Source organism: Drosophila santomea, chromosome 3R (assembly GCF_016746245.2).
Source record: "Drosophila santomea strain STO CAGO 1482 chromosome 3R, Prin_Dsan_1.1, whole genome shotgun sequence".
NCBI classification, from domain to species: Eukaryota; Metazoa; Arthropoda; class Insecta; order Diptera; family Drosophilidae; genus Drosophila; species Drosophila santomea.
In genome coordinates this window covers 18,266,829-18,284,410 of record NC_053019.2, presented here as the reverse complement: position 1 = coordinate 18,284,410, position 17,582 = coordinate 18,266,829, and positions in this window count along the sequence as shown.

Below are 17,582 nucleotides of genomic sequence, written 5' to 3'. Positions count from 1 at the left end.
CTTTTAGCGCTAATCCATTTGGAAAATTAGAAATGAACATTTAATGAAATTTTCAACAGCTTCCACTGCGTTTCCATACGATTTTTTCTCGCTTCTATAATTGAGAAGAGGTCAAACAAGAAGTGAAGGTTGAATCATAGATCCAATGGATAGGATGCAATAAGAAGAACAAGATGGCCGATGCAATATTAGTATAACTAAGTTTGCTTCCAAAGAATTGCGTACACCTAACATCTTAAGTTCCCTGTGATCATGTTAAAAGTCACCATAAAGATTTATATAAAGAACAAATCGTTTCTATTTAAGTTTATATGTGTTAAGTCATATGTGTTCAGTTCTCCACTTCCAAGAAACCACTTTATAAATATTATCTGTAATCATAAAATGGATACTAGTATTTTGTAAACTAAACAAAAAATCGATTTGCTGTTAGCAAAGAATACATCGAAAATGGAAAGGGTTACTTTATTGTTTCATTTGCTCGTTTATTGACTGCGGAAATAATTTATGAGCTCATCAGTCATTCAGTTTATGCAGTAAACTCTTGAAAAATTAACATTTATTTCTACCAACAGTGGCAATTAACGCTTCCCTCTATTTACGCAACCAGCCAAGTTTTTCCAACTTCGACTATTCCTTCCCACGTCATAACACGTTTTTAATTACCCATTCTCGGAGAAAGGACATTCTGTGGGTGGTAATAAAAAGACGATGGTGTTGTGGGATGACAACTATACTCGCCGCGCTGTACAAAGCGACTTGAAAACAATTAAAAACATCGTAATTGTCGCATTAATGTTTTTCTGATCACATTTTTGCTCTGACACTGGGTACTTAGAAACTGGCGAAGGGCAGCACGGTACAGGACTCAGCAAGGACCTCGGCACGCACAGCAATTCGAGCGCAATAAAATTAAAGAAAATTCGAATTAAATTCAACCAGCTGAAGTGCCTTCACCGAAATGTATTTAATTGTCAAAAATCATGCATACTGTCCCGGCAGCCCGTAGCTACCTCATTCAAAAATGAAAAAAGTTTTCGGTTCAGAGAAGCGGCTGGTATTCAATTTGAACGTGTTCCCGTGGCCATAAAACATTGCCGGGGTCTGTAGTTAATGGCCTATCCGTTGGTCTAGCTGGACTAGCTTTGAATCATTAAACGCACTTGCGGCATCGACGAGGAGGCCTTTGGCGAGCTATTTCTCCAATATTCAGTGTCCAACAGTCGCCCGTCTAATGGATTTAAAAATTCTGTATTGGAACATGCAAAAAGTGTTGGTTTTTTAGTTTACACGGGTCTATGGTACATTTGTAAAACTAATGGGTTTTATTAATATATTTTTTAAGGCAACACATGTTTCTAAAGCAGATTTTAAATTTATTACAACTGTTTTATAATGTCTCATAATAAACTTCTTTGTTTTATCTAAAGTCACAATAATTTTTACTTTCTGTACTCCCAGGTAAAATGATTGCCATAAGGTCATTTGACCTAAAATGGGTTTTATTAAAATTTTACAATTTGCGTACTGATTACGCACTTTGCGAGGTAAAGTAACCAAATTTGTATGGCAACAAATAATTTTCGGAGACAATTAATGCAATAAAACATATTTTTTTCTTGGTGTAGGAAAATCATTTTTCTGGGTGTAGCTCTTCCCTCACACAGCTAATAAATTTCATTCTTAATGAGAATTGTTTCACTTTTCCCATTCCTTCTGTGGGTGCCTATGTGTGCTGCATTAAATGTAATTACCGCAACATTTTTCATAGCTCAGTTAAGAAGTGAAGGACAGAAACCACGCAATGAGGAATACTTGCTGGAATCTCTTTAAGGGACTTGGCATCGTTCGATTGGCAAGACAGGCCATTATAGCACAACCACCTCCCCTTTGACCTTTCCTCACATATGACAAGGGGAAATCCCCCTTCTTGTGTATTTCTCATTAAAATTAACCATTATGGAGGAAACGTGCCCATCCGTTTGCTTGACCTGGTAAATAATTTATATCATGTAAACTCCGTTCGGTTCCCCATTTTGTTGTATTCCTCTCTGCCTGCTGCGCTTTATTTATTTAGTATTTTAACAGCTTCATTAACTGCAATTACATTTTCTTGGCCAGCTTTTAGTGTTTTTTTTCTCCTTTTCTTATTCTGCCTCATTAAGTGGTTTTTTGCTTATACTGGAAAGTAAAAATATGTAAACGCGCTAAATGAAATTGTCGTCTGATAATGCAAATTAAAATTATGAGCCATTTTTGCAGTCGGTTACGATGCTTTTGTAAGTGAATGCGAAAATCTTTTGACTTCTGCTAAGCCCAGGAGATTACTTATGAGATTGAGTTGAACATGATCGTAAAACATTTGCCAGATACGGCCGTCAGCCAATTTAAATTCCACAAATATTTTCACATTGAGCGGCGGAGAAACACAAACCATTTGCCTTTTGTTTGATTCGGAAATCCAAGGGCAGAGCTTCAATTGGGCGCCTACATCAAAAGTGACGTGTCTGCACTGAATGCCATTTCGGTCGAATTTTTATAAATCATTTGGCGTTTCCATGGCCTCTTTTTATGGGCAGAGCTCGTCGTCGGCAAGCACAGCCACAAAATACATTCATCAAATCCGCAGAGTCATTCATCATGGGCAATATATTTGACATTGTCAGTGATGGATAAATACTACGCACAGCAACTGCCAAAACGCCACGGGATGGGTATGTGGATGGCATAGGACTGGCAGCAGGAAAAACAAAGACAGGATGTCCCGAGAACAGACAGGATAAGAAACACCGGAAGCACATGCTCGTCTGCATGCTGAGCTCCGAAATTTGCACGTTTCGATGCATGAAAATTGCCTTTAAATGAATTCGTTTTGGCCAGCTAAACAGCAGGTGTTTCGACTGCAATCCAATTTCGATTGTAGGACTGCTCTCTGGACTGCCATCACATATATTATATATTTCATAAATGGCAAGGTGATTTATTAGTTTTACGCCCTGTTCTATAGATAAGAGCAATGCACAGATTTACAGAGCTTGAAGTACAAGATGGAATTTGTGAAGTATACAATTTATTTCACGTTTCTAAATTATTGTTCTTTATTTAGAGCTTACATTTGTTATACTACTAAATTCGATCTAAATGATTGCTGAATCTAGTTTCAACAAAGTGATTAGATTTTTCATATTGCAATGTGCCAATATACAGTGGTTTTTATTTTATTTTAATACTAGGAAAACCAGGAATTATAAATTATAAGAATACAAGATTCCAAATGTCCGAGCCCAAGTCGCTGGCCTCTCGAATATCTTTAAGCCGGAAGACCAAGAGTTCGAGGGTAATAGAAGTTATGTGAATTGCATATTTTTTCCTAAGTTGTCGTCTGCCCGCAAAAAGTTTTCCATTTTCTGTGTGTACTTGTGCAGCGAGGATGTTGGTCATACATATAATCGAAACGCGGGCCTGGAACTCATCGTCCTCTAAAAATGTCCCCGATCTCGTCCTATCTCCCCTTCCCAGGATCTCCCGCCCAGAAGCCCGGGGAAATCATTGCTACTTGCTGCTCAACTTTTCTTTCACTTTCACTGGCCCGCTTTGCCTTTTCCGACGCGCTGCCACATTAATTTTACTTCTTATAAATCTCGCTAGATGGTCCAAGGGCCCTTCTTGATGGTGTGACATTAAAGATGTCGGGGCCTTAAAGTCGCAAACTGCTGGGCCATAATTTATTTCCTTATCTCTTGAACTTGGGGCAACAGAATTGTGTTTGCCCGACTTTCAATTAGTGTCAATACTCTAATCGCTTTCGATTAATTTCAGTTTGATGTACGCCATTTTTCCGCGCATTTTCAGAAATATGTAGATGTATTTTGCCATTAGCTGACAAATATTTACTGAACTGTAATTCATGCAACGCTTCGTTGTATCTGTATGCCCTATAAATATTTATATATATATATATATATATATATATATATATGTATATATGTTTGGCTCTGGCCATGTTTTGTACCTTGCTATTTTTGGTTGCATGTTTACACTGGCCTGTGTGCATAAATTCATATTGTCTAGTGTGCAAAAAATAAAGCATGCTTTTAAGAGCCGTTTAATTGTTGTTTGCTTATGTACCTGGCTGAAGTATTTTGTGTGGTTATTTCGCATGAAATCTTTCCCGGAGATCTATCGTGATCTAATCGAAAATTTTACACATTTTGTTGGCCACTTCTAAGGCAATACATTTGAGTAACCCAAAATAAATCGAGCTACAAAAGTTACAATTTGTTTTATTTTTTCTGAATTACAGCTACAGCATAAATTAGTAAAATAATATACGCTTTGCATTTAGAAAAATAAATATTTAAATTTCTGCTTTTAAAATAAGCAATGCACTTTTGTGAGTTTTTCGCTCGTTTGTCGAACCAATTAAACGATATCAAATAAGAGGAGTTCCCCGACTATCTGATACCCGTTACTCAGCTGCTGAAAGTGCGAAGGAAAAGTTTCAACTTGCTGATCAAGAATATATATACCTTGTATAGTCGGAATCGATTCCTTCTGCCTGTAACATACTTTTCAACGAATCTAGTATACCCTTTTACTCTACAAGTAACGGGTATAAAACTTTGGTCAGAGTTGGTAAAAAAAAACGTTTCAGAGTTTAATATATAAATGTGTATCTTGTGTACACAATTGACAATTGTCACGCGGTAGAGAAGAGCTATTAAAAGTGGGCAATAAAAACTACATAATGCCGATAGACACTGGAAAAATATTGAGCAATAAAAGTCGAACAAAGTCTAATGAAAACAAACAAGACTATAAATAAATTCGCCAACATAAAACTCCCTATTGGCAAAGCATTTAATAGAACAAATAAACATTTTAGTTTTATTTATACGAGCAAATACCACTTTCTCCCAGCTTAATCATGTAATAGCCAGACACTGTAAGCGTTGCCCATGATGTTGAAGTATGTAACAGAAGGGTGCTAGCTAAAATCCACTAGAAACAGTTCTGGAAACAGCCACGAATTTGAAAGTTAAAGTCACTCAGATCAGCCGGAAAAACTCACAAAGCATTTCCGAAACCAACTGATGCCACATCTGCTTTTCATTCCACTACAGTATTGCATTTCTTTCTTGTTATTCTTTTCGATTGACTTGTGGTTGCTGAATTGTATGGTTACATATACAAATTGTTCTGGAGATATACATATAGCTGCATACACAAATATACATACATATATGGGTCAGTCGGCCAAGGAATGGCGTTTGTTTGCCAAGTCAAGCTGACAAAATTATTCTGCAGTGTGTGAATGTGTGTGCTCTCTTGATTTTATGTGGTGAAACGAAAAATGAGTGCAAAGGACATGAAATTCATTCTGGTGTCAGTTTAATACCTGCAATCATAAAACGTAAACTCACACACCCGTATAGAATATTGTTTTTCTTTAGTTTAGTTCTTATTCGATGCCCATAACTAAATAAAGTGAGTTTTCATTCTTCAATTTGAATTTTACAGGTCAGACAAAACATTTAGTAAAATTGTAAATAAACTTGAAAAAATAAGCGTATCAAAAGCAACTTTACACTATAATTCTATAAACCTATTTCCATTGATTGTGATATTGGGTGTTGGGTAATTAATTATGTTTAAGTATTGTTATAAGATTCGTCAAGAGGATTCCCAATGCTGGCAGACCCAAATCAAATGACTACTACTTCCCCTGCACCGAACATATCAAGTCAGGATACCTCAACTATTAGGCTTAAACGGTTGTTTGTGGTCTCAGCGACCGTAATTATAAGTTAAGCCGCTATTAATTATGGCGCCCAATCGGTGGAGCCGGGGCATCGGGCATCCCTTTCACACTCGGCGCATATACACGCAGAAGCCAAGGACACTAAGGATACATACACAGACATGAACATACACAGGCTGCTGGCATCGGCTAATCGCTTCGACAGGCAAAAGTCGCATTCGGGGCGCAACCCAAACGAACCCGCAATTAATTTGCGAGTTCGGCATCAAATTTGCATGGTTCCAGGGGCTCTATACCATGTGTGTGTGTGTGTGACCCAGTGCATGTGTTGGTGTGGGTATGGAGAGCTTTCGCGGTAATTAGCAATAAATTTGGTGTTTGAAAAGGAATTGATTGAGCCACCAAACTCCATTTTCAGCGTATTGCGATTAATGCTGATGCATCACAGACTGTCAGTGTCACTCACCCTGAAATACGTGTACTGCCTTTTTGCACTAAGCTCTGACTACAAGTTATTTCTTTTACTTTTCATTCTAACGAAACTTTTTGGTTATTATTTCCTTTTTTTTTTCAAGTGTTCGCATAACAACGTGCTAAGGATATGAATCTTATCTGTCTGTCCGTCTGTCTGTCCGTCCGTATGAACGTCGGGATCTCAGGAACTATAAAAGCCAGAAGGTGGAGATTTGGCATACAGTTTCTAGAGACATAGACGCAGGCCAAGTTTGTTGACCTATGACCTTTTGAAAAATGTTTTGATATTTTTTCAGATTTTTGTTAGTCTTCCACATTTCTTTCGATTTGCTGAGTAATGGGTATCAGATAGTCGGGAAACTCGAATATAGCGTTCGCTTTTGTTCTTAAATCTATTAAGTTATATATTTGTGTAACCCAGAAAACGATCTTGGCTTAAAAAAATCACCGATTAAATTCTAAAATAAATTAATACATAATAGACTTATATTCACCAATGGCGTAGGTGCTAATCTCAATATAGTTTGAATATAAAAGCTTAAAAATAAAGAAGTGCAGTTCATTGAGAGGTCTGATATTGCCCAAAAATGATACCTCTGCTGTACTACATATTATTAATAAATCTACTTCCTGTTAACATTATTGACCTGTGCTTACCAGACGCCTCCAATGTATTCCTCCTTCTCCTCCAGCCCACTTCCGAACGTAATCAAGCATACGGAGCCGAAACTCTTCGCACTGGAGAACTGAAAGGATGAAGGATAAGGGGAAATTCGCGCATAAATCAATTTGAAATGAAACGTACACTTCGTGTACTTGGTCGCGACTTGTAGGCAGTCCCTTCCCTCGAAACCGCCCTCCGCCCACCACCAGATAGCCGGGAATCCGCGGATCGGCAACAATGTATCCGCGTAGCTCTACATAAATTTACCGTGGAAATCTGCATAAAATCAGTGCTAACAAGCAGCCGCCTCCGCAGCAAAAGCAGCCGACATCTTTTCCAGCAACACAGGGCTTTCCGTCTGACTGAGCCGGATGGGAGAATCGGTTTGGTGGGTGGGAATGTGCCGTACAACGTCTCAATATTGCAATCTTGTCAAGGCCGTGAAATTGACTGAATGAAACTTACAAAACTGTCGACCGAGCCCAGCATTTGACAGAGTGCAAAGTTTGCCAGAGGAATTAACCATGTGTAGAGACAGAGTGCAATGTGCACTGAAATAAAACTTCATATAAAAATATATAAGCAGGCCTTCATGCTTATTATGCATGGATAAAGTATAGGAATACCTATTACAAGGACTACTACTTTTACTAGGACTATGTTTTTAGTCAAGAAATAGTTGTTACTTGTGTTAGTTTTGCATTTAAAAAATATTTTAAGCGTGTGTGGCTCTAAAATCCCATTGCCTTGACCAACGTTGGTGCGATTTTCAAGCGTAAAACCATTGCAACCGTAAGCAAATGGAAAGCGATATAAATTACGGTTTCATGGGCGGATCGTATCTGAATTGAGCCTTGGAATTGGGTGAAAACGTTGTTGTTTGCACTGAGTCTGATGCCTCTGACAGCAATCACTAATTGCCCATGCGGTGTGCGGTGGAGGAGGAGGGCAGAGGAAATGTGTTTCGGGTGCAGAATGGGTGACAACTTGTTTACAGACCATTGGATTCGGTGAGGATACTGCCATTCGAAACTGGCCATCCGAGGCTCTTAACACTGCGGCTTGTTGACACGGAAACTGACTTAAGGTTAGCTGCTGCTGCCGTGATCCGAGTGTAACACAAACTCCGCTGGCAAGTTTACGACAATTTGCAAAGTCATAAACTCGGCCCAGAGAACAGAGCACAACACTCGACCAGAAGTCCATGGATGGGGACTAGAACGGTGTCCCTGCGGCTGCAGGACAAACAAATATATGGCGACTAGCAGCTGGTTCTCCTGAAGGATGTGGACTTTATGCTTATGCAAATTACCGCTCCTTCCGGAGAGTGCGAAATATGATCGCCCACATAAACCTTAAAACGCAGCACTCCCAAGTAATTCCGATGGAAATAAATAGTTGAGCTGGCTAATAAAACAAAGGCGGCAATACATCAGAATTCCATTTGCCCAGCGAGACATGCAAAGCGTGTAGCACCGAGTAACTGGCAAAATATGCATAATCCCAGGGTGTATGCCAAGATTTCCGTCCTCCGGATCGGGCATCTCAAAGTGTGAGTGCTCGAAAACAAGTTTGTCATTACGGCCAGGATGGCCCGAGACAGAGATGAAGTTCTCCGTGTTTGCCCTGCCACTTCTTTACTTTATTCAGCTTGCTTTTTATTTCGTTAAGCCAAGGCTACATTTGCATTTGACAATTGCGCCCGTGTTGTAAAATTTGCTATGTAGAAGCGCACAATGGGTCGCAGGACTAAGGATTGCAGTTACCATAGGGTTCTAAGTACCCACAAATCGTATAACACACAGCGAAAATAAGGCAACAAGGCAAAAGGGTTCCAACTTAACTAGACAATTTCTTTTCATTCAAAAATACTTTCGACGGTGATATACTTTGAAATATCGAAATCAAGTTTTAAAGCAGAAAATGTATTTATTTTATAATTTATGTTCGGTTTTCAACTTTAAGGTTGGTAAATATTAAGTAAGGAAATTTCGAATAATTCCGAGACCATAGTAAGCGCATCCCCAGTACAATGGCGAGTCCTGACACACTTACGCAGAGAGGAAGTGGGCGGATTGAATTGTGGGCGTGGGCGTGGGCGTGGACAGGGATGAATAGGGGGCTAAGCGGAAACTGGAATCGAGACACCGACTGGCAGATGCTAATCCAGTTGCGCTTTTGTGTCATTCGCATTGTCACATTTGCTGGGCCCTCGTTGATAATGGCCCCGGGCTTTATTGTTCCTCCGCAGCCAGACGAAAGACTCTCCGCCGGGAAACCCCCCCTAGTGTCCTCAGAACCTTTAGTAGCATCAGTACCGCCGGTACTGCACCCACGCCCCTGTCACATTACACACCCCACTTGGCAGAACTCATCTCATTAAGCTCTGCATGTGCACATGCTGAAGTTGTTCTTCAATTTGCATTTGCTTTCAATCTACAAGCCAACTGAGAAGCTCACACAACGTATTTTTAATATTCCGTTTCTACAGCCTTCAGCTGTGTTTTTGTTTTTTGGAATTTTATGTTTTTACAAGCCGAAGTCTCTTATTTTCATCCACTAATGCGGATTACAGAGCGTTGGAGCTAGCAAAGCTTCGGGGAAAAAATTGGATTCAAAGTAAAGTTCTTTATTAAAAGGCTTACGATTTTTACGATTTTAATGTTGCTTGAACACTTAAATTAGGAGCTAATTTACTTTGTGTGCACTGTATTTAAATTGGGTATATCATTAGCTTTTTTGGCTAATTATTTAAGATTTATTTCGAACTTCAATTTGAAAGAGCAAATAAGAGCAGTTTGGGCTTCAAATAATTAATAAACGAATTACTGTAATGTATATTTGCAGTTCACCGAAACAAGTTTTCTTCCTGTGTCCAATCACAATTTTCGCCTTGAAATTGATGGAGCCAAGATGTAATTTATTTATTTTGTTTCACATCAATCGAAACGAATGCGAAAATCTCCAGTGTGCAATTTCCATTTTACCAGAAGAAGAGCAGCAAATGAAACAATCTTCGAGACATAAAAAACTATCTGACCATATATCTGGGGTTATATGCGAACACACATGGCATCAGCAATTACACGGCATCCAGGCCTTTTTACGATATCTTACTTATTTGCTGAAGCGGGTCAACGCTGCGGCTACTCAATCAATATTGGCTTTTCCCCCGCACACAGCATCGAATTACGTATACGTATGGGAGCGTCTATACATTATGGGCCTTCTGTTTGCTGGCCAAACATCAGACCCATCGGAGCCCACAACCAGGCAAGAACAACATCGCATCGAATAGAAGTGAAATGAGCAAATATTCCGACTCGGACAAATAAATTAAATTAAAATGTATACAAACATAAATTATTTAGAGATAATGTACTGAGGTCAGTCGAGCGGCTAACAATAACCAGCAGTCAGCAAGGAGCAGACGCAGACGCAGACGCAGACGTAGCCACCGCAATAAATGCAATAAAACCAAATTCAATTGGCGGCCATAACGAAATAGAAGAAGACAAAGTGGAAGCAAAAGTGTAAGGAGTGGGTGGGTGGTTGGGTGGCTAAAGTGGGCGGTGGTTAGTGGACAAGGGCAGCAAACAAAGACAAATAAGCGAGCGGCGGAATGAGTCCCAAAAGTGAATTCCAAATAAATCACCGGGAATGAGAGCCAAAGTTGCCTAGTAGCCTTTTCGAAGTTGCCCTGTTTCGCCATTTGTTTTTCAGCTGTTGTACATTTCACTCTGTGTGCTTTCTGGTTTAGTGACTTTGACCTGGTAGCGGAAATTGAATTGTTGAATTTATTGAATTGTCTCCCCAAAAAAAAAAAAAGGTTATTAACTGTGAGTATTGCGGTGCAACTTGCTGACTTTCTATAATAATAAGACTTTGATATTTACAGGAATAAAGATTGTGTTCTTACATCATTTATTTGAATTTATTTATCGGCTTGCTCTTGTACAGAACTAAACTGTGAAATATTTAAGTAAATTGTGCACCCAGTCGAGCTTTCGTTTCCAGCTCTTCAATATAAAGGCTTTATGCGAATAAATTCATTTTTGGAAAATATTTCTGCAATGCATCTGCTTGAAAATTTTACATTTATTTTCCCCATTTTCCAGCAAAAGTGAGGTAAGTAGCTGGCATAAGCTCCTTTTTTCCGATTGTTGCAGCAGAGAAACTTATTTAAATGCAAAACACCGAGACACAGAGCATCGAGTGGCATCGAGTGGGAGTCCCTTTCGTATCCTTCTGTTCTGTTGCAACTAAATCTCGAAATTTTTGCATTACATTTGCCTGTATTCAATTTGAATGTCAAAGTGTGCGCTCAGACACGTTTTGCTGGGAATTCTTCTTGTAAGTCCAGGCTTATAATGCGCCCCTAAAAGTGTTTCCTTTGCAGATAAAATACCGAGCCTGCATTGATTGTATTTGGTATCATTATATTATTTTAACTAATGGAAGGTACACCGGCTGCTGAATAACTCCAAACTTTACCCAGAGTTCATTTAAATTTGACGAAAATGTACGAAACTTTACAACCCAACGCGGTTTGTCATGAAAATGTTGATTTTTTTTGCATATCCTAATAGAATTATTAATCAATAAATTTTGGTAATTTCTGCATCAGTGAGAGCTTGATTATTTATTACTTCTAGCACATTCAGCGGGACAACTGTACCCACGAGGTTTTCCTTGATGTAACTCCGCCTTTCTTGACGTGGAGTGGACGTGGAGTGGGCAGTTCAAGTAAAGACGAAGTGCTCACCGAGTTCATAAAATATTCAGCTGCACTTTAGCCAACAAACTGCCGCTAAGAAGTTGCCTGCAATAATGTTATTTTCCCGGCCGGAGTACGGAGTCCGGAGTCCGGAGTCCGGAGTCCGGAGTCCATGGTCCGTGGTCCGGAGTTCAGATGTTTGCTCCGGGCGGAATTGCGGTGGGTGGTTCGCGGAACTGGTGCCAAATGGCAGATTAAAACGGTGTTAAGTTGCGGCTGACGGAGATTTCACTTGCGGCAGTCAGGTGCTTAAGATTACGCAAAGCGAATAAATAAACGGAGTCCGCAGGGGATAAGCGACTGCCTACCACTCGGTCCTTATCCAGTGGCCCCGGAGGATATGGTACGCATTCAAGCTCCTTTTTGGACCAGTTAAGTTATGTGTCCTTGTGCAATGAGGTAAATGCCAGGCAAGGTCCCTGGCATTTGGCCCTCACCACTTGGCACTAATTGCGCTGAAAATGCGAAACGATTCCGGGCGACTCTGCTCCCTGCACTTGCGCCATTGTTCGAACATTTAAATGAAAACTCCAAACATGCGACACCCCATTCATGTATGCAGCTCTGAACGCCGAACGGAAAGGGAACATCGGGTTGTGAATGGGCCTACGCTAGTTCCCTGGCACTGAAAGAAATTCGGCTCTTAGAAATAAATGAATTTCAATTATACGCTTTGCTTAGAATATAAATTTTTCTTTGCCTTACAAAAGTTCTTAAAGAATTAATCTTTATATGGAATTCTATACTGTATACTATGTTAATAATATAATTCTATATATTCTACTTATTGTCAAAGTGTTTGAATTTACTTTAATAATTCATTTTTATGTAGTTAAGTCGATGCTTAGAATTTTTCACTTAATTGCAATTAAATATATACCTTCACATACCATCAGAAAGGTTAATAAAAATGTTGGTGTATATGTGGTTTTTTTAATGCCTTGAATTTAAATCTTGTTCACTTACTTAGGGACCTATTTCTTGTGTAAGCACTGCCATTTATATTTCTGTGTATAAAGTACAAGGGCGAAGGTGTCACGTCACTTGCAGGATAATGTTTGATGCTGAAGGACACGAGGGCCTGAATGCTAAAACGTCGTTGGCATTCGGTTGTGTAAACATTTTAATTTCTGTTACTGCTAACAAATGTGCAACCAGGTCCTGAGTTCTGGAACTAAAGAACCGCAGGAAGAAAAGGCAAAGCAGCAGCAGCAAAGTCACCTTCCTGTGGTCCGCACAACAAGTTCCGTATCCACCATGGTGACCATGGTCGACCGAAATGCCTTTGTGCTCATACTCCCCCCTTACTCATCTGCACACTGCAGGACATGGCCAAGACAAGAGCTGAATTTGCAGCTTCAATTTCAGTTCAGGAAAAACGAATGTCGGAGATGTGATAAATTGCGGGGCTGGATGGCAACCAAAAACCAAAACTCGCCGGGGGAATAATCAGGTGCGATCTGATTTGATTCAGTTATTTCTGTTGTGAGGGCCACACTCACGACTCACGTTGCCATCGCCAGGATGGCAGGATGGCAGGAAAGGACTGCGGGGGTCCTTGGGCAGTGTATGAAATCTGAGGCTTTTGTGCATTTTTGCTGCAGTCTCAAAATGCCGTTTATGCTGCATGCCTGGACCCACTCGCTCATACTCGCTTACAGGCAGCAGAATATGTTTTTGTTCATTTTATGGCCTTTCTGCTGCCATAAACACCACCAACCACCAACCAACACCTCATCCCAATCCCCAATCCCCAATCCCCTCCCCATTCCCCCCACCCCGACACCCTTTTCGTGCATGGCTAAAGTGCAAAAAAAGAGAAGACATTTGAAAACCGCATTCGGTTTCAACAAACGCACAAGCACAGCCACGGTATCTAATGTTTAGATGTGTTTGCATATAATATTTATAATACAGAGATGGCTCAAAGCTTTTTGCAAAAATATCAGATATGCATTTCAAGGATACAATTACAAAAGCAAGCCCCACAGCTACCGGAATACCAGAACCAAAAAACAGAAGCACAACCAGAACCAGAAACAGTACCAGTACCAGAATCAGAATCAGAAAACTTTCGCAGTTACTCATCCTCATTGTACAATTAATGTTGAAATTCGAAATTTAGCAACCGAAGGAGGGAAAAAGGAAGAGGCGGCAGTGTTTGCCTTTCGCCTTCATTTGGCTGACAGTTTATTATTTTTAATGAGGCGTATTATAATCAAAATGCCACAGCCGCACTCATACATTTCAGAGCTGAAAGAGAAACGGTTTGTTAGTTACCGCTGATTTTGACAGCGAAATTAAAAGCAATGACACCGACTATTCAAATATTTATGTTAAACTGAATTGCGCGAAATATAAAAACCCAGCTGCTTGAAAAACAAAAGCCTGAAGGTCGCTTCAATGCAAATTTCGGCGTCTTTTAGCATTTTTTACAATGCTCTAGATGTGTTACAGCTAAAATTTATGGGAAAGAAATACTGTACCCCACCAACAAAAATATTTACACAAAAAGTTTCGCACCATAAATTAATACTCAATGTGGCGTTAGGTAAGTGCAATGACATTTATTATAATTTACCAGGCAACAAAGAACGCCGTAAGTATAAGCGAATACTTCCAATCGAAGGCTGAGTACTCTTCCAAAATATTTCAAGAAATATTTCCTTCAATAAGTTTCCTAAAATGGTTATTTCACGCAGCAAATGTGCAGCATTTAATGTACTCTTTGGAAATATTTCTTAAGGGACAGAGATGGCTCATGAAATAAAAAGTTGTGTAACCAGCTACTATCAAGCCCCATATAGTTGTTTTACCATTGTAAAAATCTAAGACATAAACTTGGTCAAATTTTATATTAAACCTTTGCCAGCTTAAAAAAAAGTCTTTATAAAAACAATAAGTTATTTAGGAATCATGGCTATAGAGCCTTGAACTTTTCCCCTCCTCAGTTTGGACGCAGACCTCTTGATGTCGAGGAACTGGAGAATCCAGTAAACATGGGCCCGCATACAAGCCATTTGATCTTGAGCAAACAAGTCGAGCGGGTCAACACGGAGTACACGACGATTCCAGGCGGCCTGTGACCCCAAAGCAATCCAGCCGAGAACAGTGTGCGACTATTATCCTTTGACCAGTGGCCCTAACCATAAATTGGCCACATACCCAAGTCCTGGCCGGGGGTCGACAGCGGGCTCACTACGCCTGACCGCCGATATGAATGTTGGCCAGAAGGACTCCTCCGGCCAGTGTGTGTGTGTGTGTGTGTGTGTGTGTGTAGCCCCATCAATATATCACTCCAACAGCGTCAAGGAAGCAGCTTCGGCATGCACAAACGCCAAAAAGGAAAAATAATAATTTGCCATCCATTAGAACATTTATAAACAAAGGATATTGGGGAGGATTTCGTGGGGCAGCAGGAGAAGGAGAAGGAGAAGGAGAACGGGAAGAGGGTGACAAGGTATTAGAGCACACGTTATGGGGCTCATTGAATGTGTCGCCAAAGATTTAATGGAGCACGAGAATGATGGCAGCCAAGGTGAAATTGCTCGGACCGCGTCCACTGACCAAACACAATAAATCATAAAAGGGAGTCTGCCATTGGGTTTATTGATATTGCATGTCCTTGCTTTGTATTATGATTTTACAGTCGCGGAAACAACGGCTATAAATTCTTGAATAAAGTTTATAAAGTTGGAACTTAGTTTAGCAATTGGTATATACTTAAACTAAGATAATTTAGCAACGAGGTATATTTTTGTTTGTATATTTCGTATTATTTTTTATATTTTTGTATAAAAGCCTGTGATTATTATTTCGACTATAAATATATTTATTCAAGGCAGCAACGATGGCATTAATATTTATCAAGTTTACGCTCAATCCCAACTGTCCAATCACATGTGTGTATAGGGGTATATGCGAGAACTGATGATCATCGGTTGGATGGGAAAAGTTTTCCGCTCGCCTTGTTGACTTTCAGCTGTGGCCTTACCAATACATTTTCTTTAGCGCAAAAGTTGTACAACTTATTCGCATCGGGCAGATCGGACAGCCTGTCCTGCTGCCAACTAAATTATGTTAATTTGTATTTTCATATAGAGACTACACAACTCATAACTCATAACTCATGGCTAGCTGGCGAGGCGAGGCGAAGGATATTTCAGTTTAGTGGACAGTGGACATGAAACGTGCGCGTTCCACATACCGAGTCGCATCATTTGCAGCATTTAGTCAAATGAAAAACGAGTGCAACAAATCACCAGAAGGAAACAGGCGCGCTTTCTGGCGACTAGTTAGAAGCTGAAAAATTGCCTGGTGGGGTTAAAATTGTTTATTTGCTTTTTATGTCGCGCATGTTAAGTGCAAATTATTCAGAGGCACTCTCAGCCTGCTCCGCCACGTAGAAAGCCGCACGACTGCACATCAAATTATTTTCGCATTAATATAGGTATACTATAATGTAATAAATAAATAAATCATAATTGTAATTTTATCAGAACACGAAACAACACTCTAACAATTTGTGCAATTTTGATAGGAAATCTAACAATTTTTTAACTTACATAACTGTATCATTATTTTAAATCATTTTGAACGAACTATTTTTTTGTAGTTTAAAAATGGTTTTTGGTAATATTTATAAGACAACGCAACGTGCATTTTTACAGTGCATTTTTACACGAATTCTGCGCATTGACCCACGACTTCCACGAAGTCCCCACCTTACATGTAATTCCTGACATTTTCTGTATGTACGTTGCTTCGTTTTTATTTTACAAATACGCTTCACGCGATTATGCAAATTCAGTGAACAACAAAGGATCAAGCGAAACGAGGAGCCCGGCTTGTTAGGCATTCGAAAGGTCACTTAACTTAACTTAACGCTTGACGTCAACCGCGACTCGTATGAATAAATTTGCAATTTGAATCGAGTTCTGAATTTCGAATTTTGACTGGCAAAGAGGTGACTGCGCGCTGCTCAATCATCGCTTATAGGGCTTAATTTAATAGAATCCCGCATAACAATGAAAATAATAATAAAGTGTCATTTGACTGGGTCCCAAGTCCCTGGCGGGTTATATATGGCAGCTGGGAATGTGTGCATTATGTGCATTTGATATATTTCTTAATAAAAATATCACGCAAGTCCGACACGCTGTCACCCGTGCACCCGTGCACTCGCACACCCGCACACCCACACACATCCAGGAAGACTCCTGGAATCCGGCTGCAGACATCCTGCTGAATGGCCGGGGTTGCGAGAGCTCATGTGTCGCTTTGGAAATGAAAAATGATCAAAGTGAGTGTTTGGCTCAAAGCGGAAAAAGTGCTGCACCAGCAGATGCTGCCCGGCTGCTCATATGGGAAAGAAAGGCAGCCTCGCCGCATCGCCACATCGCCACATCGCCTGGGACATCATCAGTTGGTAGTTGCAATTTTTAGCAGCTCCCCTGAGCCAGGACATCTGTGGATGTCCACTGGGTGGGACGTCCACTCAGTTAATGCGGGCAAACAAAGCAGCGCCAGCTGGATTGGGCGACATCAGTTGGGGGCGTGACACATCTGCTAAACCAAAGTAATCAGCAGATGCACTTTAACAAAATGAGTCGTAAGTCCAAAGTTCATTTTCCCTTCAAATTTAAAAAGAATTTTTGCCAAGATTAAAATTAAAAAAAAAACTAAATAGATCATTAATTTTTAGTTTAGTAATATACTGTTAACTTTTCTCATCTTTAAAAACATTCAAATAATTTATAATTCATTGAGTTCATTTTATTTTCTACAGTGCGCAGTTAATGCAGCAGCGGAAAGACATGCTTATCTAGTAAGTAATTAGTTACCAAGCATTGATTTTTATACGTCAGCTGCTAAATTTCGCTCGACAAATTGTTAATACGTCAAAG